Source organism: Arachis hypogaea, chromosome 12 (assembly GCF_003086295.3).
Source record: "Arachis hypogaea cultivar Tifrunner chromosome 12, arahy.Tifrunner.gnm2.J5K5, whole genome shotgun sequence".
NCBI lineage: Eukaryota > Viridiplantae > Streptophyta > Magnoliopsida > Fabales > Fabaceae > Arachis > Arachis hypogaea.
Window position 1 is genome coordinate 32,952,470 of NC_092047.1, and position 23,114 is coordinate 32,975,583.

The window sequence follows — 23,114 nt, forward strand, 5'->3', positions numbered from 1 at the left end:
ATAATGATCCTTCGGTAAGGGAAGGTGACCCCCAAAGACAAGATATCGATGTGATCCTTTAGTAAGGGAAGGTGATCGATTGAGATGATCCTTCGATAAGGGAAGGTGATCGCTAAAATGTTTGGAATCAGAACTTTTGGTAAGGGAAGGGGACTTTCACTTTTTATACCGGTTTAAGCTCAATACCTTCCATAAAAGTTACGAGAAAAAGTAACGAAAAGTACAATGAAAAGAGTGATTATGCTTTTTCTTCTTTAATCCTTTTTGTTTGATTTTATGATTATGTTTATTATTTCATTCAAAGATCCTTCTTTTATTCAAAGATTCTTTCTGTTTGATTTATGATTATGTTTATGATCCTTATTTTATTCAAAGAATCATTCTCTTTGATTTATCTATGATTTTCCTTTATTTCTTGAAGTAGATATACTTAGAAAAACTATGATTTACAAATAATAAGAAATCTCATTTTGAGATAGTAGCCATCTGGTTACAAAGTTTGCACAAATTTGAGGTTACTAAGAGATAGAATTCAGAATATCCAAATTGTGTAGTGACAGATTTAGAAAGTTGGGTTGGAATGTGAACTAAAAAGTTGTTCCTAGACATAAAAGGCAAGACCTAAAAAAAGATATTTGGATAAGATTAAGCTGATATTGGAATTTGATATCTGTGGGGCATTGAGAAGTAAAGGCTTTAATATGACTGGCTACAAGATATTTTTTTTAAGTGTCTTGTTATGTTTTACTACTTGTTTGAATTATTATGTTATGTTGTGTGATTTATATCTAATACACGAAGACTAATAACTCAAGACAAAAGAGATGAATGATACTATCTGTCATGTGAATCTATCTTATATAATTATATTAGACTTGAATGTCTAAGTCACATTTAGTGCACTTAGCTCATGATGAGAATAGAACTGTTTTGTAGCTTTACTTATTTTGCTTGAATGTATGGATTGATTAAACGTACTTATGTTAGGACTATCATATTTCTTTATAGAAAGAAAAATGTAGATAAAACCTACTAGGGTAAGATGAGGTTGAATTAGTATCTCCCTAGAAGACACGAATTTTGAGGATAAAATTCATTTTTTAAGAGGATGAGGATGCAACATCCTAACTTTTTGAATCATGTTTATTATTCAATTATTAATTAATTAATTAAAATTATAATAATTTAAGATTTGAATTCAAAATAAAGAATTAGAAATAATGCACTTGAAAAACTAACATATCTAATTTAAAATTTAAATATATGAAAATACTAGTTATAGCGAATTTCTAACCGACAATAAACCATCTTTTAAGATATAGTCACAACTAATTTCATACTTATTGGATTTGAATGATTCTTAGTTACATAAAAAGATAAGAAAACTAGCTTTCCTCTTTAAGTTCAGTACCAAATCAAATTCAAATTAAATTAGGTAGATAAATCTGTTACAAGTTTACAGTAGAAAATTGCATTCTTATTAGGCAGCCTGATATACTAACAATATTTTGGGAATATCTCAAGCTATGGTTATCTGATTGACTTCATTTAAGATCTGTTTTAAAGATAAATTAATCCTCTATAAATTTACATCTAAATTAGATATTTCCAAATTCCAAACATAAAAAATTTTATAGGGCTTGCAAAGTGACGATTCAGATTGGAAATTTCACCTAAACGCGAGTTAGATTCTCCTAACACAATCTGTACATACCTAAGAGCTATTTGAGTCCTTCCTTTCTCATCCTATTCCTCTTTTTCTCCTTCCTTTCTCATCCTATTCCTCTTTTTCTATACAAAACATTCTAGATATCCTTTTTGAATTATGAAAACTACGGAATATGGATATTTTCTTTCTATCTAGTCAAATATTCACTATACTTAGGTACCAAGTTAACGCTTTAAAATTATCATTTTCGAGAATCACAAATCCCTTTTTCAAATGAGTAGATTTTCAACAGCACATTCCGCAAGGTCCAATTCCTTTGCTACCCTCACCGAACTCATAAAATATTTTTTATAGAAGTCAGTCTTGAAAACTTTCCAAGTAATGTAGCATCACCCTGCTACAACAAACGGCATGCTCATTGCCACCAAAACTGAGCCTCTCCTTCCAACCGATAGGTAGCAAACTCTATATACTGATCTTCCGGCACATGCTGAGCCTGCAATGCTCTTTCCATAGCCTGGAACCAATTATCAGCTTTAATGGGTTTGGTTGTACCCTTGAAGGTTGGCGTATCCACATTCAAGAACGTAGCCAAAGTCATCATACTTCCATTTTCATGATCATCTCCACCACCATGTCCATTGCTGTTCCCAGCTTGTTGTCCCATCCTATCCACTGTTCGGTTGGTAGTAGCAGTAGTAGCATTAATGACAGCAGCCATGAAATCAGTCAAATTATCTAATAAAATGGTTCCCTCATTACCTCTCCGTCCTCGTCCTTGACCTTGTCTATGTTCACGAGACGCCATTTGGGTCTTGTCCACACCAAACAATTGATATTAAGGTGATCAGTCTCAATATCTCAAGTCTAGTACTTCAAATTCTCAAACGTATGATCATGAACAGTTATGCTATATTTATCATGCAGATATCTTAAATAGCATAAAAATACAACTCAGAGTATGCCCAAAAGCATAATCAGTCCATCTTTTAGGCTCTACAGGGACGAACTGCTCTGATACCATAAATGTAACGTACTACCATACAGAGCTTTATGCTATAGTCGTAAATCAATGGTGGTGAGGCATTACGATACTTAGAAGAGATATACATACATAATATAGAAGAATAATATCATAACTAGGAACCCATAAAAAAATAAACATCGAAAACTGTTAAACCCTCAATGGGCATGTTAAAGCGAATAACGTCGAATACAAAAGTGGAATATATATATATATATAAGGATAGATAATAATAACTACTCTCGACATACGAAGAAAGGCCAGCTAGAATATTACAATATTCGAGAATATACAAAAGTAGACAACCTATCTCTCCAACAAAATCCTCTAAGAGGAATTTAAGTTATACAACAATATATTTTAAAAATGGGAGAAAACTCTAGAGCCAAAATAAATTTCAAAGGATCTTCTTCGCTTCATCATATAGAATCCTGCATCCTCAATTAGGTGCTTTGCATCTTGTATATAAAAAATAACAAATCTACAACGGATGAGAATCGAAAGGTTCCCAGTAGGGTAACAGTTCCAAATAAAAACTACATAAGAAAATATGAACCCACTAGGAAATCTTGATCTCCAACTTCATAAGAATCCAAGCCTAGGGTCTTAACTAATCTATATAGGGTTAACTTGCTAAGTTAAACATACTCTGAACCACCACAAATCCCATCCATTGCCAATAATCATCATCTTAAATCTCAGTCCTAAGACTCATTAATGAAATCAAATACAAACAATAATCAATACAAAGCAAACACAGTTAGAGAGCAATTACAATATATAGCACAATTAACAGTTAACAGAATATCAAATAGGTAAACCAAAATAATTATGTAGACCGAATCAATTTCAAATAAATGTAGTATGATGCATGCCTGTCCTACTGGCCATGAGCTCACGTATCGGTTAAACTGCCAGGCTCGGCACATCTAGTAGCTAACTTGGATATCGTCTCTCTGTCCTTCTTTCCTAGGAGGAACATAAAGAAGGAAATCCTTAACTTTCCACCATCTCACTGGAGGCAGCGCTATCTGGGATATAGTGCCCGCCACACTCTTGGGATATAGTGCCCGCCACACTTCACAATCAGAGAGAAATTTTTGTGCAACAATAGGGAATCCTCAACCTAACTCATTCACACCACCGCCATCTGGGATATAGTGCCCACCACACCTTTGGGATATAGTGTTTGCCGCACTTTACAATCAGAAATTGAATCGAAGAGAATTCTCAACCTTCTATCCAATTTTCCGATGTAACAAGAGAGAGAATCCTTCATCCTCAACTTGTCTATTGCAGCAAAAGAGGGAATCTTTCATCCTCAACTTGCCTATTCGTGAGTGGGACCAAACCACCATCCTCACTGTAGGCGAGACAAACCACCATCCCCACAACATCAATAACGCAAACGGGACAAAACCCACGTCCTTGCCAATTGATAATCATTATCAACTAAACTCATTATCATCATCAAATTTATCATTAATCATAGTCACTAGTATATATCTCAATCATAGTTTTCATCGTAAGCCTCATATGAATCCTCACTTTTTGACCTAACCCTCTAATCAAATCAAATCAATCATAATAATCTTAACCCATTTATTATTTATAATTCTGCATAACCCCATTTGTTATTAAAGCAATTGACCTCGTCAATCCGTGAGCAGTACAAGCCACCGTTCTTACCGTGGGTGGAACAAACCACCATCCCCACATAATAATAATGCACTGAACAAGCGGGACGACACTACCATCTTTGCCAAGCAAGTAATCATCAATATCACATTTACAGCAAATTCACAATTTCAACCAATTTCGGAGGATATAACCCATCATAAACCCGGTCTTTTATTAAAGTAATCAACTTCTTGAATTTGTGAGTGGGACTATGCCTGACCTCACCGTGGGCATGATGAACCACCATCCCCACAACATTTAAAACATTTCATTTTACAAGTTTTATAGGAAAATAACCCAATTTAAATTCATTAATCCCATCCCTAATATAATCAAGGTCAAAAATATGATTTTCAAAGTTCATACGGAGGTTGTAGAGGTTTACGAGCTCACCGGAAAGGCTTAACAATTCAAAAACAGCATTTTTGAAAAATCAGCACAATCGTATGTATGCGGACTTCGTGTATATGCACAAAAGTGGAATGATGCGTGGGGAACCTGGTTCAACCACTAGCTCTGCAGAATTCTGCATAATTCAATTTTAACCACCGATTTTCAAACACCCATAACTTTTTCTCCAAAAATAGTTTTTTTCCCGTTCTTCGACGGTCTTAGATAGACATTCCCAATTTTAATTCAAATCAAGGTTCATCAATTTCCAAGTTTCGAGCATCAAGTTATGGCCCTCCAAAATTGACCAAAATTTACCAAAAGCACATTTTTCTGCAACACCCAAAAGAACCATTTTTAAAACCTTTTTCTTTTGCAACCAATATCCAATTCTCACCTTAACCATCATACAACTTTCATCCACTAAAATCACACAATTTGACACTTCCAAAATCTATGTAGCACCCTACCACACAAAGCTTTACGCTTAAGTCATAAATCAACGGTGTCAAGGTATTAGACACTTAGAAAAGAAAATACATATATAGTAGTATAGAAGGTTAATATTATAACTAGGAGCCTGTTCCGTGGGTTACCTGAAACTGTAGGTCGATCTCAGACGAGATCTTCTGTGATGGTCAGAGACGACGTGTCCGGCTTGTGGGTGGTGACCGGAGCGGTCGTGGCCGACTTGTTGAACCGGCGATGCTGCTGATCCTTTGTCACTGAAGGGTGGTGGTACCTGCAAGGGACTCCGATGCTTAAGTTAGCAAGGGTATTAAGCAGGTTGTATGAGTTATACCTGGGTGCTCCAGTGTATTTATAATGGTGAGGAATGACTTCTTTGGAGATAAGATAATTATCTTATCTTATCTTTGAGTGAAGTCATCTTATCTTCAAGGGAACCGCCCTTATCTCTATAGGCTTGGGCTGCCTTTGAATTTGGGTCGTGTTCCTCTGTTTGGGCCCTTATTGGGCTTTTCTGGTGATTTGGCCAAGCTCTTTGAGAAGAGGTTGGATAGTCCTGACCTGAAGAGGTCGGTCGACTTGTCGTTTAAACATCCTGGGTCGGACAGTTCGACCCAGGGTATGAACAGTGCCCCTGCTTGGGAACGTGCGAGGGTTTAATAACCCATTAATTCTTCTCTTTGCTGTTTTTCCCCCTTTCTTCATTTTGAATTTAGTTTTCTCAAAGATTTGGCTTCCGTTTCTTCTTCTCTTTTGCTCACTGTAACTTCACCCTTTTTCCTTCGTTCTTCTTTCTTTGCCTGAGCCTTTTTTTCACGCTTCCCTTTGTGGCGTCATTGGTGATTACTGGAGCTTCCTTTGCTTCGAAAGGCATTTCCGGATTTTTGCCTCTTCGCCTTCAACTTTTTCGGCGCTTCTTCCTCTTTCAGGTTGGTTCTTCTTTTGTGCTTGCATTGTTCTATTCTTGGTGAAGTTTTGATCTTGCTTGAATTTATGTTGGAAAGCTTGAACCTTCTCGTATTACCATGCTTGGTTGTCACTATGATGTATGTTTTCTGGTTTTCTTTTGACCTTATGTATGCTCTTGGGTGGATTCCCTGGTAGTTTGACACTTTTAAGGCTTTGCATGTTGTCGCTGCCTTTCTGATCGTACTTTTGATTTTGAGGGTTTATGAACTACTGTTTGCTTTTTAAGAAAGATTACTCCTTTGATGACTTTCGCCATGTTGGTAGTTTTCTTTTTTGATAAACTTGTAGAAGATGATGATTTTCTGGTTTGTCTTGTTTTGATTCGTGTCGATGCTTGTTTGGAAGGGGATTATTTTGCTGAGAGTTTTATTGGGGTGTAGCTTTTGTAGACACTTTTTTGAGTCCTTACTCTATCCCAGCCTCCAAAGGATGCCTCTGGACCTTGGTGTGTGTCTTGGGGTTTTCCTTTTACTGCTTGTATTGCTCTGAGTCATGTTTGTCAGAGCTGTTTTCTTTGATTTCACCCAAGCTGCTTTGGTTAGTAATTCGTGCACGAAATTGTGATCTCAATGGCGCCAAAAACTTGGTACGCACTATCATAATCTCAATTCTTCTTCACAACTTCGCACAACTAACCAGCAAGTGCACTGGGTCGTCCAAGTAATAAACCTTACGTGAGTAAGGGTCGATCCCACGGAGATTTTGAAAATTATTTTTAAAATTTTCGTAAATCATAAAAGAAAAATGAAAAAGATTTGATTTTTAAAAAAAAAATTTGAAAAGATAGGATTTTTAAATTGAAAATTTGACTTGACTCATAAGAAACAACTAAATTTTAAAAAGTTTTGAAAAAGTCAACTCAAATTTTCGAAAATTTATGAGAAAATAAGGGAAAGATATTTTTTTGATTTTTTGAATTTTTAATGAAGAAAGAGAAAAACAACAAAAAGACTCAAAACATGAAAATTATGAATCAAAACACACAATGCATGCAAGAACACTTTGAATGTCAAGATGAACACCAAGAACACTTTGAAGATCAAGATGAACATCAAGACTTATTTTTGAAAATTTTTAAGAAAAGAACATGAAAGACACCAAACTTAGAAATTTTCAATGTTTAGACACTAACAAATTGAAAATCCATATGAAAAATAAGAAAAGACACAAAACAAGAAAATGCAAAGATCAAATAAAGACAATCATCAAGAACAACTTGAAGATCATGAAGAACACCATGCATGAGTTTTCCAAAATTTTTAGAAAAATTAAAAATATGCAATTGACACCAAACTTAAAATTTGACACTAGACTCAAACAAGAAACACAAAATATTTTTGGTTTTTATGATTTTATTAATTTTTTTGTATTTTTTTCGAAAATAAGAAATAAAAAGCTTAGAAATAAAATAAAATTACCTAATCTGAGCAACAAGATGAACCGTCAGTTGTCCAAACTCAAACAATCCCCGGTAACGGCGCCAAAAACTTGGTGCACGAAATTGTGATCTCAATGGCGCCAAAAACTTGGTACGCACTATCATAATCTCAATTCTTCTTCACAACTTTTCACAACTAACCAGCAAGTGCACTGGGTCGTCCAAGTAATAAACCTTACGTGAGTAAGGGTCGATCCCACGGAGATTGTCGGCTTGAAGCAAGCTATGGTCATCTTGTAAATCTCAGTCAGGTGGATTCAAATGGTTGTGGAGATTTTAATAATTAAAATATAAATAAAATATAAAATAGGATAGAGATACTTATGCAATTCATTGGTAAGAATTTTAGATAAGCGTATGGAGATGCTTTGTTCCTTCTGAATCTCTGCTTTCCTACTGCCTTCATCCAATCATTCATACTCCTTTCCATGGCAAGCTATATATTGGGCATCACCGTTGTCAATGGCTACTTCCCATCCTCTCAGTAAAAATGATCCAAATGCGCCGTCACCGCACGACAAATCATCTGTCGGTTCTCGATCATGTTGGAATAGGATCCAGTGATCCTTTTGCGTCTGTCACTATGCCCAACACTCGCGAGTTTGAAGCTCGTCACAGTCATCCCTTTTCAGATCCTACTCAGAATACCACAGACAAGGTTTAGACTTTCCGGATCTCAAGAATGGCCGCCAATAATTCTAGCTTATACCACGAAGACTCCGATCTTTTGGAATGGAGGCTAAGAGATAAACACTCAATCCAAGGTAGAACGGAAGTAGTTGTCAGGCACGCGTTCATAGGTTGAGAATAGTGATGAATGTCACGGATTATCATATTCTTCATGGTTGAAGTGCAAGCGAATATCTTAGAATAGGAATAAGCTTGAATTGAATAAGAAAATAATAGTACTTTGCATTAATTCATGAGGAACAGCAGAGCTCCACACCTTAATCTATAGTGTGTAGAAACTCTACCGTTGAAAATACATAAGTGATGGAGGTCCAGGCATGGCCGAATGGCCAGCCCCCTAAACGTGATCTCTCAACATAAATTTATTCAAAGACTAACCAGAGATATAAAATAAATCACTAAAAGTAGTTTTTATACTAAACTAGTAGCTTGGGTTACATAAGATAAGTAAATGATGTAGAAATCCACTTCCGGGCCCACTTGGTGTGTGCTTGGGCTGAGCATTGAGCTTTCATGTGTAGAGACTCTTTTTGGAGTTAAACGCCAGGTTGTAGCCTGTTTTTGGCATTTAACTCTGGTTTCCAACCTGTTTCTGGCGTTTAACTCCAGAATAGGGCAGGAAGTTGGTGTTTGAACGCCAGTTTGCATCGTCAAAACTCGGGCAAAGTATGGACTATTATATATTGCTGGAAAGCCCTGGATGTTTACTTTCCAACGCAATTGAGAGCGCACCAATTGGGTTTCTGTAGCTCCAGAAAATCCATTTCGAGTGCAGGGAGGTCAGAATCCAACAGCATCAGCAGTCCTTCTTCAGCCTCTGAATCAGATTTTTGCTCAAGTCCCTCAATTTCAGCCAGAAAATACTTAAAGTCACAGAAAAACACACAAACTCATAGTAAAGTCCAGAAATATGATTTTTATTTAAAAACTAATAAAAATATACTAAAAACTAACTAAATCATACTAAAAACTATGTAAAAACAATGCCAAAAAGCGTATAAATTATCTGCTCATCACAACACCAAACTTAAATTGTTGCTTGTCTCCATGCAACTAAAAATCAAATAGGATAAAAAGAAGAGAATATACTATAAATTCCAAAGTATCCATGAAACTTAGCTCCAATTAAATGAGCGGGACTAGTAGCTTTTTGTCTCTGAACAGTTTTGGCATCTCACTTTATCCTTTGAAGTTCAGAATGATTGGCATCTGTAGGAACTTAGAATTCAGATAGTGCTATTGATTCTCCTAGTTCAGTATGTTGATTCTTGAACACACCTACTTTATGAGTCTTGGCCGTGGCCCTAAGCACTTTGTTTTCCAGTATTACCACCAGATACATAAATGCCACAGACACATAACTGGGTAAATCTTTTCAGATTGTGACTCAGCTTTGCTAGAGTCCCCAATTATAGGTGTCCAGAGTTCTTAAGCACACTCTTTTTGCTTTGGATCACGACTTTAACCGCTCAGTCTCAAGCTTTTTACTTGACACCTTCACGCCACAAGCACATGGTTAGGGACAGCTTGGTTTAGCCGCTTAGGCCATGATTTTGATACCTTTAGGCCCTCCTATCTACTGATGCTCAAAGCCTTGGATCCTTTTTATTTTACCCTTACCTTTTGGTTTAAAGGGTTATTGGCTTTTTGCTCTTGTCTTTTGGTTTAAAGAGCTCTTGGCTTTTTCTGCTTGCTTTTTCTTTTTTCTTTCTCTCTTCTTTTTTTTTTCGCCAAATTTTTTTCTGCAAGCTTTTCTATTCACTGCTTTTTCTTGCTTCAAGAATCAATTTTATAATTTTTCAGATTATCAATAACATTTCTCCTTTTTCATCATTCTTTCAAGAGCCAACAATTTTAACATTCATAAACAACAAATTCAAAAATATGCACTGTTCAAGCATTCATTTAGAAAACAAAAAGTATTGTCACCACATCAACATAATTAAACTAATTTCAATGATGAATTCGAAATCATGTACTTCTTGTTCTTTTGTTTTTAGAATATTTTTCATTTAAGAAAGGTGATGGATTCATAGGACATTCATAGCTTTAAGACATAGACACTTAAACACTAATGATCATGTAATAAAGACACAAATATAAATAAAACATAAGGCTCAAAAATCAAAAAACAGAAAAATAAGAACAAGGAGATTAAGGAACGGGTCTACCTTAGTGAGGGTGGCGTCTTCTTCCTCTTGAAGAACCAATGGTGTTCTTGAGCTCCTCTATGTCTCTTCCTTGCCTTTGTTGCTCCTCCCTCATAGCTCTTGTTGAGGTCCATGAGTGGGCTCTCTTGTTTGCTCCATCATTTTCTTAGTGATGGGCTTGTCCTCTTCAATGAGGGTGTCTTCCTCTATGACAACTCCAGCTGAATTGCACAGATGACAAATGAGATGAATCTCTCCATCTCTCATGACTCAGAGGTGGAAGCAATTGCCTTTCCTTTCCTCTTTCTTGAGGTTTCTCTGGCCTTAGGTGCCATTAATGGTTATGAAAAAACAAAAAGCAACGCTTTTACCACACCAAACTTAAAATGTTTGCTCGTCCTTGAGCAAAAGAGGAAAAAAAATAATAGAAGAAGAAAAAATAGAGGAGATGGAGGGGAAGAGTGTATTTGGCCAAGGGGGGAAGAAGTGTTTGTAATGTGTGAAAATGAGGTAGTGTTGAGGGGTTTATATAGGGGTGGGGGAAGGGTTAGGTTTCGTGTATTAGGGTTGGATTTGGGAGGGAAATGAATTTTGAATTTAGAGGTAGGTGGGGTTTTTGGGGAAGAGTAGATGGATGTGAGTGGTGAAGGGTATTTGGGGAAGAGATATGGAAGTGATTGGTGAAGGGTATTTGGAGAAGAGTGTTATGAAAGGTGTGAAGAGGAGAGAAGAAGAGGTGGGGTAGGTGGGGATTCTGTGGGGTCCACAGATCCTGAGGGGTCAAGGACTTAACATCCCTGCTCTATTTAGGCGTGCAAAACACCCTTGGAATGCACTTCTGCCGTTAAACATCAGGTTGCTGCTTGTTTCTGGCATTTAACGCCAGCTTTTCTACCATTTCTGGCATTAAACGCCAAGTAGATGCTTTGTTCTAGCGTTAAACGCCAGTTTGGTGCTTGTTTCTGGCGTTTAACGCTAGCTTGATGCTTCTTTCTGGCGTTAAACACCAGTCTGCTGCTTCTTACTGGCGTTTAAATGCCAGTAAACTCTTCCTCCAGGGTGAGCTATTTTTCATTCTGTTTTTCATTCTGTTTTTTTTATTTTTCAGTTGTTTTTGTGACTTCACATGATCATCAACCTAAAGAAACATAAAATAGCAATGGAAAATAAATAGATATAATTAAATAACATTGGGTTGCCTCCCAATAAGTGCTTCTTTAATGTCAATAGCTTGACAGTGAGCTCTCATGGAGCCTCACAGATAATCAGAGCAGGGTTGTGGCCTCTCAACACCAAACTTAAAGTTTGGTTGTGGCCTCCCAACACCAAACTTAGAGTTTGAATATGGGGGTTTTGTTTGACTCTGTATTGAGAGAAGCTTTTCATGCTTTCTCTCCATGGTTACAGAAGGAGAACCTTGAGTTCTGAATACAAGGTAGTCCTCATTCAACTGAAGGGCTAACTCTCCTCTGTCAACATCAATCACTACTTTTGCTGTGGCTAGGAAGGGTCTGCCCAGGATGATGGATTCATCATTGTCCTTTCCAGTGTCTAGGATTATGAAATCAGCAGGGATGTAAAGGCCATCAACCTTCACTAGCACGTCCTCTACTAGTCCATAAGCATGTTTCATTGATTTGTCTGCCATCTCTAGTGAGATTCTTGCAGCTTGTACCTCAAAGATTCCCAATTTCTCCATTACAGAGAGTGGCATGAGATTTATCCCTGACCCCAAGTCACACAGAGCCTTCTCAAAGGTCATGGTGCCTATGGTACAAGGTATGAAGAATTTTCCAGGATCCGATTTCTTCTGAGGTAATGTCTGCCACATTAATGCACTCAGTTCATTGGTGAACAAGGGGGGTTCATCCTCCCAAGTCTCATTACCAAATAAACTGGCATTCAACTTCATGATTGCTCCTAGATACTTAGCAACTTGCTCTTCAGTGACATTTTCATCCTCTTCAGAGGAAGAATAGTCATCAGAGCTCATGAATGGTAGAAGGAGGTTCAATGGAATCTCTAGGGTCTCTGTATGAGCCTCAGATTCCTTTGGTTCATCAAAAGGGAACTCCTTTCTGTCCAGGGGACGTCCCATGAGGCTTTTCTCACTGGGATTCACGTCCTCCTCACTCTCTCCAGGTTCGGCCATATTGGTCATTGTTATGGCCTTGCATTCTCTCTTGGGGTTTTCTTCTATATTTCTTGGGAGAGTATTGGGAGGAGTTTCAGTAATCTTCTTACTCAGCTGACCCACCTGTGCCTCTAAATTTCTAATAGAGGACCTTGTTTCATTCATGAAACTTAGTGTAGTTTTGGATAGATCAGAGACTATGGTTGCCAGGCCAGAATGGCTCTGTTCAGAATTCTCTGTCTGTTGCTGAGAAGATGATGGAAAAGGCTTGCTATTGCTAAACCTATTTCTTCCACCATTATTATTGAAGCCTTGTTGAGGCTTCTGTTGGTCCTTCCATGAGAAATTTGGATGATTTCTCCATGAAGGATTATAGGTGTTTCCATAGGGTTCTCCCATGTAATTCACCTCTGCCAGTGCAGGGTTCTCAGGATCATAAGCTTCTTCTTCAGAAGATGCTTCCTTAGTACTGTTGGATGCAGCTTGCAATCCATTCAAACTCTGAGAAATCATATTGACTTGCTGAGTCAATATTTTGTTCTAAGCCAATATGGCATTCAGAGTATCAATTTCAAGAACTCCTTTCTTCTGAGGCATCCCATTGTTCATAGGATTCCTCTCAGAGGTGTACATGAACTGGTTATTTGCAACCATTTCAATGAGTTCCTGAGCCTCTGTAGGGGTTTTCAGATGAAGAGATCCTCCTGCAGAATGGTCCAATGATATTTTTGACAACTCAGACAGACCATCATAGAATATACTTATGATGCTCCATTCTGGAAGCATGTCAGTAGGACACCTTTTGATCAGTTGCTTATATCTTTTCCAAGCTTCATAGAGGGACTCACCTTCCTTCTGTCTGAAGGTTTGGATTTCCACTCTAAGCTTGCTCATCTTTTGAGGTGGAAAGAATTTGGCCAGGAAAGCACTGACCAGCTTATCCCAAGAGTTCAGGCTTTCCTTAGGTTGTGAATCCAACCATGTTCTAGCTCTGTCTCTTACAGCAAAAGGAAAAAGCATAAGCCTGTAGACCTCGGGATCAACTCCATTGGTCTTGACAGTGTCACATATTTACAAGAATTCAGCTAAAAACTTATGAGGATCTTCCATTGGAAGTCCATAAAACTTGCAATTCTACTGCATTAGAGAAACTAATTGAGGCTTAAGCTCAAAGTTGTTTGCTCCAATTGCAGGAATTGAGATGCTTCTTCCATAGAAGTTAGAAGAGGGTGCAATAAAGTCACCAAGCATCTTCCTTGCATCTCCACCATTGTTATTAGGTTCGGCCATGTCTCCTTCTTTTTCGAAAATTTCTGTCAGGTCCTCTCCAGAGAGTTGTGCCTTGGCTTCCCTTAACTTCCTCTTCAGAGTCCTTTCGGATTCAGGGTCAGCTTCAACAAGAATGTTCTTATCCTTGTTCCTGCTCATATGAAAAAGAAGAGAACAGAAAAGAAAATATGAAATCCTCTATGTCACAGTATAGAGAATCCTTATGTGAGTATAAGAAGAGAAGAATAGAAGAAGGAGAAGATAAGAATTCGAACACAGAGGAGAAGAGTGGGTTCGAATTTTTTAGTAGAGGAGGGGTGTTAGTAGATAAATAAATAATTAGAAGGAGATGAGAGAGAAGAAATTCGAATTTTATTTAAAATAAAAGGAAAATATTTTTGTTTTTATTTTAATTATTGGTTAGTATTCGAAATTTAAGAGAAGAGATAAAATAAAATTTGAAAACTGAATGACTTAATTAAATAAAAAGAGATTTTTGAAAAAGTTGTTAGTGATTTTCAAAAATTGGAGAGAGAAAAGTAGTTAGGTGGTTTTGAAAAAGATATGATTGAAATAGAAAACTTTTAAAATCAAACAAAAAGTCAAGTAGTTAATTGAAAAAGATTTGAAAATCAAATTTTGAAAAGAGAAGGAGTTAGAAAAGATTTTGAAATTAAGTTTTGAAAAAGATATGATTGAAATTTATTTTGAAGAAGATTTGAAAAAGAAATTTAAAAAGATTTGATTTTGAAAATTAAAGTTGATTACTTCACTAACAAGAAACTAAAAGATATGATTCTAAAATTAAAGATTGAACCTTTCTTAATAGGCAAGTAACAAACTTAAAATTTTTGAATAAATCACATTAATTGTTAGTAAAGATTTTTAAATTATGAAATGAAATTAAGAAAAAGATTTTGAAAATTATTTTTAAAATTTTCGAAAATCATAAAAGAAAAATGAAAAAGATTTGATTTTTAAAAAAAAATTTTGAAAAGATAGGATTTTTAAATTGAAAATTTGACTTGACTCATAAGAAACAACTAAATTTTAAAAAGTTTTGAAAAAGTCAACTCAAATTTTCGAAAATTTATGAGAGAATAAGGGAAAGATATTTTTTTGATTTTTTAAATTTTTAATGAAGAAAGAGAAAAACAACAAAAAGACTCAAAACATGAAAGTTATGAATCAAAACACACAATGCATGCAAGAACACTTTGAATGTCAAGATGAACACCAAGAACACTTTGAAGATCAAGATGAACATCAAGACTTATTTTTGAAAATTTTTAAGAAAAGAAGAACATGAAAGACACCAAACTTAGAAATTTTCAATGTTTAGACACTAACAAATTGAAAATGCATATGAAAAACAAGAAAAGACACAAAACAAGAAAATGCAAAGACCAAATAAAGACAATCATCGAGAACAACTTGAAGATCATGAAGAACACCATGCATGAGTTTTCGAAAATTTTTAGAAAACTTAAAAATATGCAATTGACACCAAACTTAAAATTTGACACTAGACTCAAACAAGAAACACAAAATATTTTTGGTTTTTATGATTTTATTAATTTTTTTGTATTTTTTTCGAAAATAAGAAATAAAAAGCTTAGAAATAAAATAAAATTACCTAATCTGAGCAACAAGATGAACCGTCAGTTGTCCAAACTCGAACAATCCCCGGCAACGGCGCCAAAAACTTGGTGCACGAAATTGTGATCTCAATGGCGCCAAAAACTTGATACGCACTATCATAATCTCAATTCTTCTTCACAACTTCGTACAACTAACCAGCAAGTGCACTGGGTCGTCCAAGTAATAAACCTTACGTGAGTAAGGGTCGATCCCACGGAGATTGTCAGCTTGAAGCAAGCTATGGTCATCTTGTAAATCTTAGTCAGGCGGATTCAAATGGTTGTGGAGATTTTAATAATTAAAATATAAATAAAATATAAAATAGGATAGAGATACTTATGCAATTCATTAGTAAGAATTTCAGATAAGCGTATGGAGATGCTTTGTTCCTTCTGAATCTCTGCTTTCCTACTGCCTTCATCCAATCATTCATACTCATTTCCATGGCAAGCTGTATGTTGGGCATCACCGTTGTCAATGGCTACTTCCCATCCTCTCAGTGAAAATGGTCCAAATGCGCTGTGACCGCACGGCTAATCATCTGTCGGTTCTCGATCATGTTGGAATAGGATCCAGTGATCCTTTTGCGTCTGTCACTATGCCCAACACTCGCGAGTTTGAAGCTCGTCACAGTCATCCCTTCCCAGATCCTACTCGGAATACCACAGACAAGGTTTAGACTTTCCGGATCTCAAGAATGGCCGCCAATAATTCTAGCTTATACCACGAAGACTCCAATCTTTCGGAATGGAGGCTAAGAGATAAACGCTCAATCCAAGGTAGAACGGAAGTGGTTGTCAAGCACGCGTTCATAGGTTGAGAATAGTGATGAGTGTCACGGATCATCATATTCATCATGGTTGAAGTGCAAGTGAATATCTTAGAATAGGAATAAGCTTGAATTGAATAAGAAAACAATAGTACTTTGCATTAATTCATGAGGAACAGCAGAGCTCCACACCTTAATCTATAGTGTGTAGAAACTCTACCGTTGAAAATACATAAGTGATGGAGGTCCAGGCATGGCCGAATGGCCAGCCCCCTAAACGTGATCTCTCAACATAAATTTATTCAAAGACTAACCAGAGATATAAAATAAATCACTAAAAGTAGTTTTTATACTAAACTAGTAGCTAGGGTTACATAAGATAAGTAAATGATGTAGAAATCCACTTCCGGGCCCACTTGGTATGTGCTTGGGCTGAGCATTGAGTTTTCATGTGTAGAGACTCTTTTTGGAGTTAAACGCCAGGTTGTAGCCTGTTTGTGGCGTTTAACTCTAGTTTCCAACCTGTTTCTGGCGTTTAACTCCAGAATAGTGCAGGAAGTTGGCGTTTGAACGCCAGTTTGTGTCGTCAAAACTCGGGCAAAGTATGGACTATTATATATTGCTGGAAAGCCCTGGATGTCTACTTTCCAACAGCATCTGCAGTCCTTCTTCAGCCTCTGAATCAGATTTTTGCTGAAGTCCCTCAATTTCAGCCAGAAAATACTTGAAATCATAGAAAAACACACAAACTCATAGTAAAGTCCAAAAATATGATTTTTATTTAAAAACTAATAAAAATATACTAAAAACTAACTAAATCATACTAAAAACTATGTAAAAACAATGCCAAAAAGCGTATAAATTATCCGCTCATCAGTAATCCATTTTCTTTTTCTTGCTGTAAGATTTGTTGGCCATGTCTTCTCGCAAAAATATTGTTGAGACGTCTTCTAAGTTTCCTGAGGGGATGTCCGACTGATTGGCTCCCTTGTGTTGATGTGTGTCTCCGTGGTAAATGCTGAGTTCTGTGCGGAGCTTAGAAAACATCACCGAATCTGTAAAAATAGATATCAGGAAAAGAACTATGAATTGGTAGCGCCTGATTCTGATGAACGGGTTTGCTTTCCTGCTCTGACCCGGGGGGAACATCCCTTCTTTTATGCTTATGACTATTTTTTAAGCCAGCTGAACATTACTTTTCCTTTCACTTCTTTTGAAACCAACTTGTTGTGGTCGTGTAACGTAGCTCCATCCCAGCTCCATCCGAACTCCTGGGGTTTTAGCAAGATCTTTCAGTTGCTTTGCCAAGAGTTGGACGTCACACATTCTCAGACTCTCTTTCTTTATCTTTTTGTTTTGACTAAGCCTGGGATTTCCTCAAAAAAGAAAGCCTCTTGGATTTCCTTTCGATCTGCCCAGGGACATAAAGTGTTTGCTATGTATGACGAGTCCTTTAGGGACTTTAAGAATTACTTCTTTAAGGTCCGAGCTGTTGATGGAGCTCGACCATTTTTCTTGGAATCGAATAATGAACCTGCCTTCCCCTTGTGTTGGCAAAAGAATGTTGTGGTATCTCGATACTCGTGGGAGATGCTTGACGAGGTCGACCAGGCTTTTGTAAATGTTTTGGAAGATATTTGGGGGGGAACCTTCCCATCTTGATACCAAGAGATTTTTGGGGACCCCTCCTTAGTCCGAACTGTGTTGGGTATTGACCGACTTAATTTTGCTCTATTTTACTTTGCTTCCTTTCTTTCCAGTTCGTAACTTGCTTCTTTAGTTGATTTTGTTTTTTCAAAGATGGCTAAGAATAATGATTCCATGAAAGCTTTTAAAAAGGCGAGGAAGGCTATAGCTGCCCAGAATATCTCGGCCAAGGCGGCTGGGGAAGGATCCTCTCATGTTCTGCTGAAACAACCAGTACCGAGCTCTCCTGGACCGAGGAGGATGATTCCTACCCCTCGGTTTCATGTGATCGATCCTCCCCAGACTTCTGCTGCTACCTCTTCTCCTACTGTTGCTCCTCCTCCAAAAAGACAGAGGATAGCTGAGACCTTCAACCTGGATGCCCCCAACTTCGATGCTGTCGGGTTTGTTGATCAGCAAATCGGTCCCTATGGTGTCATTGCTACTGACAATGTTTCTCTTCTTCGCCATTTGGAGTTTATTACTCGGAGCAGTATCAAGATGGCACATATGGGGGTGGCTCTATACCGAACTGCCCAGGATCTTCCTATTCATGCAACAAAGGCTTTTATGAAGGAAGCCAAGTCGAAGTTCAACCAGATCAAGGGTTTGAAGGAGGAGCTCGAGGTGAAAGTGGCCAACTTGGAAAAAGAGTTGGAGGGTGAGAAGACTTGGGCTATTGCCTTGGCGGCTTCCGCAAAGTTGTCTGAGGATATGGCGTTGAGGCATAAGGAGAGCTATGTCACAACTTATAGGGAGATGATGGGTCTTAGGGATAGTTTGGAGTCTGCCCAAGATAACTATGCCGAGCTTCAGGGTTATCTTGTAGGCAGTGTAAATGCTGCTTATGAGAATTTGAAGGATCAAGTTTGAGTTCTTGCGTGCGAGCTTGACCTCACTCTGTTTAGCTTGTACAAAGTTGTAAAAGATGGTAAGATTGTCCCTGATGACCCTGATGATGATGATGATGTCGACCCTCCTCCTGTATCTTCTAGCAAAGTCTCTGTTGCCCCGCCTTCCTCAACTCTGGCAGCTGAAGTCGGTCAGCCTGAGTCTGATCCTGACGTCCGGATCCTGAACCGGGATGATGGGACGGTAGATGCGGTACTGATAAACCCATATTTTATGATATATTTTGTGCTTAATCTGAGTGATTTATTCAATTCTTCACCCACTTATTCATATTAATTGCATGGTTTTACTTTCTCTTTCTTATTATGTGATGTATGTGAAAAACATGTTTCCTATGCTTTAAAATTAATTATTTTAATTACCTTTATTTCCATTCGATGCCGTGATTAGTGTGTTGAGTAGTTTCAGATCTTCTAAGGCAGGAATGACTCAAAGGATGGAAAGGAAACATACAAAAATGGAAGGAAGGCATAAAACGGAGTTTGTGAAGAAACTGGCAGCCACGCGATCGCATGGACGACGCAGCCGCATGCCAGTGCGAAGAGAGCGCGACGCGAACGCGTGACTGACGCCATCGCGTGCCTCGAGCGAAACACATATGACGCGGTCGCATGACTGACGCGACCGCGTGACCCACGCGGACGCGTGACAGAGGCCACGCACCAGAAATTGCAGAAAATGCTCATAGTGAATTCTGAAGCCCTTTTTGGCCCAAATCCAAGTCCAGAAGACATAGACCAGAGGTTGGGGGAATGCATCCATTCGAGAGGAGGCTCCACTTTAGTTAGTTTTCATGATTTAGATTTAGTTTAGAGAGAGGTTCTCTCCTCTCTCTTCTCTCTTTAGGATTAGGATTTAGAATTAGGATTTTATTCACTTTCAGGATTATCTCTTTATCAGGTTCAATATTCCTTTTTATTCACTTTTGCAATTTAATTTATGAATTCTTCCATGTTACATATTACTCTTTTGAATTAATGTTATTTGAGGTATTTCAGTTTAATATTGCTTTCTTTCATTTACATTATTGTTGTTCCCATCTGAAGACATTTTTGTTCCATTAGATTTACTTTTCTCCTTTTGGTCTTGGTTAAGAAATTAGTAACTCAGGAGTTATCAAACTCAAACATGATTGATAATTGTTATCTTTGTTAATTAAATTGAACTTCAATAATCCCAATCTTTTCTTAGGAAATAAATAGGACTCGAAGATCAACCCAATTAATCCCTTGACCTTCCTTTACCTTAGTAAAGGTTAACAAAGTGGAATTAAGATTCAATTCTCATCATCATTGATAAGGATAACTAGGATAGGACCTCCAATTTCTCATACCTTACCAAAAGTTTATTTATAGTCATTTATTTATTTTACTTGCCATTTAAATTGCTTGTTCTTCATTTACTTTATTTGCTAATTAAACCATTCGCCCCTCATTCTCAAAACCCCAATTTACAATCTCCATAACCAATAGTAAGAACATACTTCCCTACAGTTCCTTGAGAAGATGACCCGAGGTTTGAATACTACGGTTATCAATTTATTTGTGACAACCAAACATTTGTAAGAAAGGTTGATTGCTTGGTTTAGTAACTATACTTGCAACGAGTATTTACCATAACTTCTAAACCATCAATTTCCAGTTCTTTCAGGTACCCCTTCAGACTCGTCCTCCTTCACCTCGGGATGCTGCTACTGGGAAGTCTTTGGATTCTCTATGATTATTTCTGATGTATTGTGTATAGCCCGGCCTGTGGGCTTTGAACTCTTTTATTTTGTAGTTTATGGTTTTGACTTCTGGATACTTTAGTTGCTTTTTTAGCAACCTTATTTTGAAAAACTAAAGGTAGTTTTTCAAGCCTCTTGGGGTCGACTTCAGGTGGCCTCTTGAGTCTGTTTATTATAAGAACCTTGTTTCCTCGCGATATGCTTGTCGGTTGCTTGCCTTAGCACTTTCCAGGAATCTTCGAGGTGTTGGAATCTTGTCTTCCAACTTCTTCTGATTCTTTTGTACTTTAATACTTGTAGATTGAGGTTATGGTTTTCTGGGTCCGATTTGGGGTCCCTTATGACGCATACCTTCTGTCAATAGATGTCTTTGTGAATCATTTACTTTTTTATAATTCTGCAATTTTGGTCCGACTTCTTCATCTTAGTTTGTCTGAAGTTATTTCTAGTAATTCATTTCATTTGGACCTTTGTTAGGTCTCTTTTATGGATTAATTTTATGATTTTTTTGGGCCGACTTCATCATGTCGGTTCCTTCTAAGTTATTTTTAGTAATCCATTTCATTTGGACCTTTGTCAGGTCTCTTTTATGGATTACTTTTATAACTTTGTGATTTTGTTGGGACGACTTCATCATGTCGGTCCCTTCTAAGTTATTTCTAGTAATCCATTTCATTTGGACTTTTGTCAGGTCTCTTTTATGGATTACGTTTATAACTTTGTGATTTTGTTGGGCCGACTTTATCATGTCGGTCCCTTCTAAGTTATTTCTAGTAATCCTCTTTTTTAGGGCTGGTCAGGCCTCTTTCTAGGGATTTACTTTTTATAACTTGGGTTATTGTGGTCGACTGGTCCGACTTTTTTATGTCGGTCCATTTTTAAGTTATTTTTAGCAACCCATTTTTATTAAGACCTCGTTAGGTCCTTTTCTATGGATCACTTTCGATAACTTCTTGCATTATTCTATTTTTGTCACCTTTTCATCTTTGCTGATTTTGTAGAAATTGAGTTTGATCCCCATTTGGTCAACCTTTTGATGAATTTGGTTTTCATCTTTGTTGGTCTTTATCGTGATCGAGCAGTGAATTTGATTTTCACTTTCTGCCGATCTGTAGCTTTATAATCGGGCGATGAATTTTTTGCGTTTCAGATTAATGCGTCTTGATAAGAGGATTTGTAGAAAATATAAAAAACTTTATTCAAAATAAAGAAAATGCAAATATATACATGTGGGCGTTTCATCCCTCTAAGTCAGGAAGTTCATGGATCTTGGCTTGGTGCGTCGTTAAAAAACCTTTTTCAGGAAAAAGAGTGCACCTCATCCTAAGATCTTTATTACCTCCTAACTGTAGTACCTTCTTAAGTTGCAGGCGTGCCATGACCTTGGAAGCTCTCGCCCTTCGAGTTCGGTCAGCTTGTAGTAGCCCTTTTTGAGTACTTCTACGACTTAGTAGGATCCTTTCCAGTTTGCTGCCAGCTTTCCTTCTTCAGGTCGACTTGTTCCGATATCATTTCGGATTAAGACGAGGTCGTTCTCGACAAAACCTCGATGTACTACTTTTCGGTAGTATCTTGAGGCCATTCGACGTTTTAACGCCTCTTCCTTGATCCGAGCTCTTTCTCGGATTTCTAGAAGTAGGTTGAGTTCTTCCTTTTGAAGTTGGAAGTTGGCCAGTTTGCTGTAGTGGATCACTCTGGGCAATCCTTCTTCGACCTCCACTGGGATCATTGCCTTCATTCTGTAAGCTAATCGGAAAGGTGATTCCTTTGTGGTGGAGTGTGGATTTGTCCGATATGCCCATAGGACTTGTGGGAGCTCTTCGGCCCAGGCTCCCTTTGCATCCTGTAATCTTCGTTTTAGCCTGGCTAATATAACTTTATTGGCACTTCTGCCTGTCCATTGACCTGGGGATGTTCTACGGATGTGAATTGGTGCTTTATTTTCAAGTCGGCCACTAATTTTCTGAAGCCTGCGTCTGTGAATTGAGTGCCATTATCTGTGGTGATGGAGTATGGGACCCTAAACCTTGTGACAATATTTCTATATAGGAATTTTTGACTTCTTTGAGCAGTGGCGTTGGCTAGGGGTTCTGCCTCAATCTATTTTGTAAAATAGTCTACCCCGACAATGAGGAACTTAACATGTCTTGATCCTTGAGGGAATAGCCCAAGGAGGTTGAGTCCCCATTTTGCAAATGGCCAGGGCGAGGTTACGCTGATGAGCTCCTCTGGTGGGGCGATGTGAAAATTAGCATGCTTCTGACATGGTGGACATGTCTTTACGAATTCTATTGCTTCTTTTTGCAAAGTTGGCCAATAGAATCCGACCCGGAGTACTTTTTTGGTGAGGGCTTGTGCTCCGAGATGGTTGCCACAGATGCCACTGTGTACTTCTTCTAAAACTTCCTTTGTGTTGGAAGTTGGCACGCATTTTAACAGTGGTGTTGAAATCCCTCTCTTGTATAGAGTGTTGTTTATGATGGTGTAGTATTGTGCTTC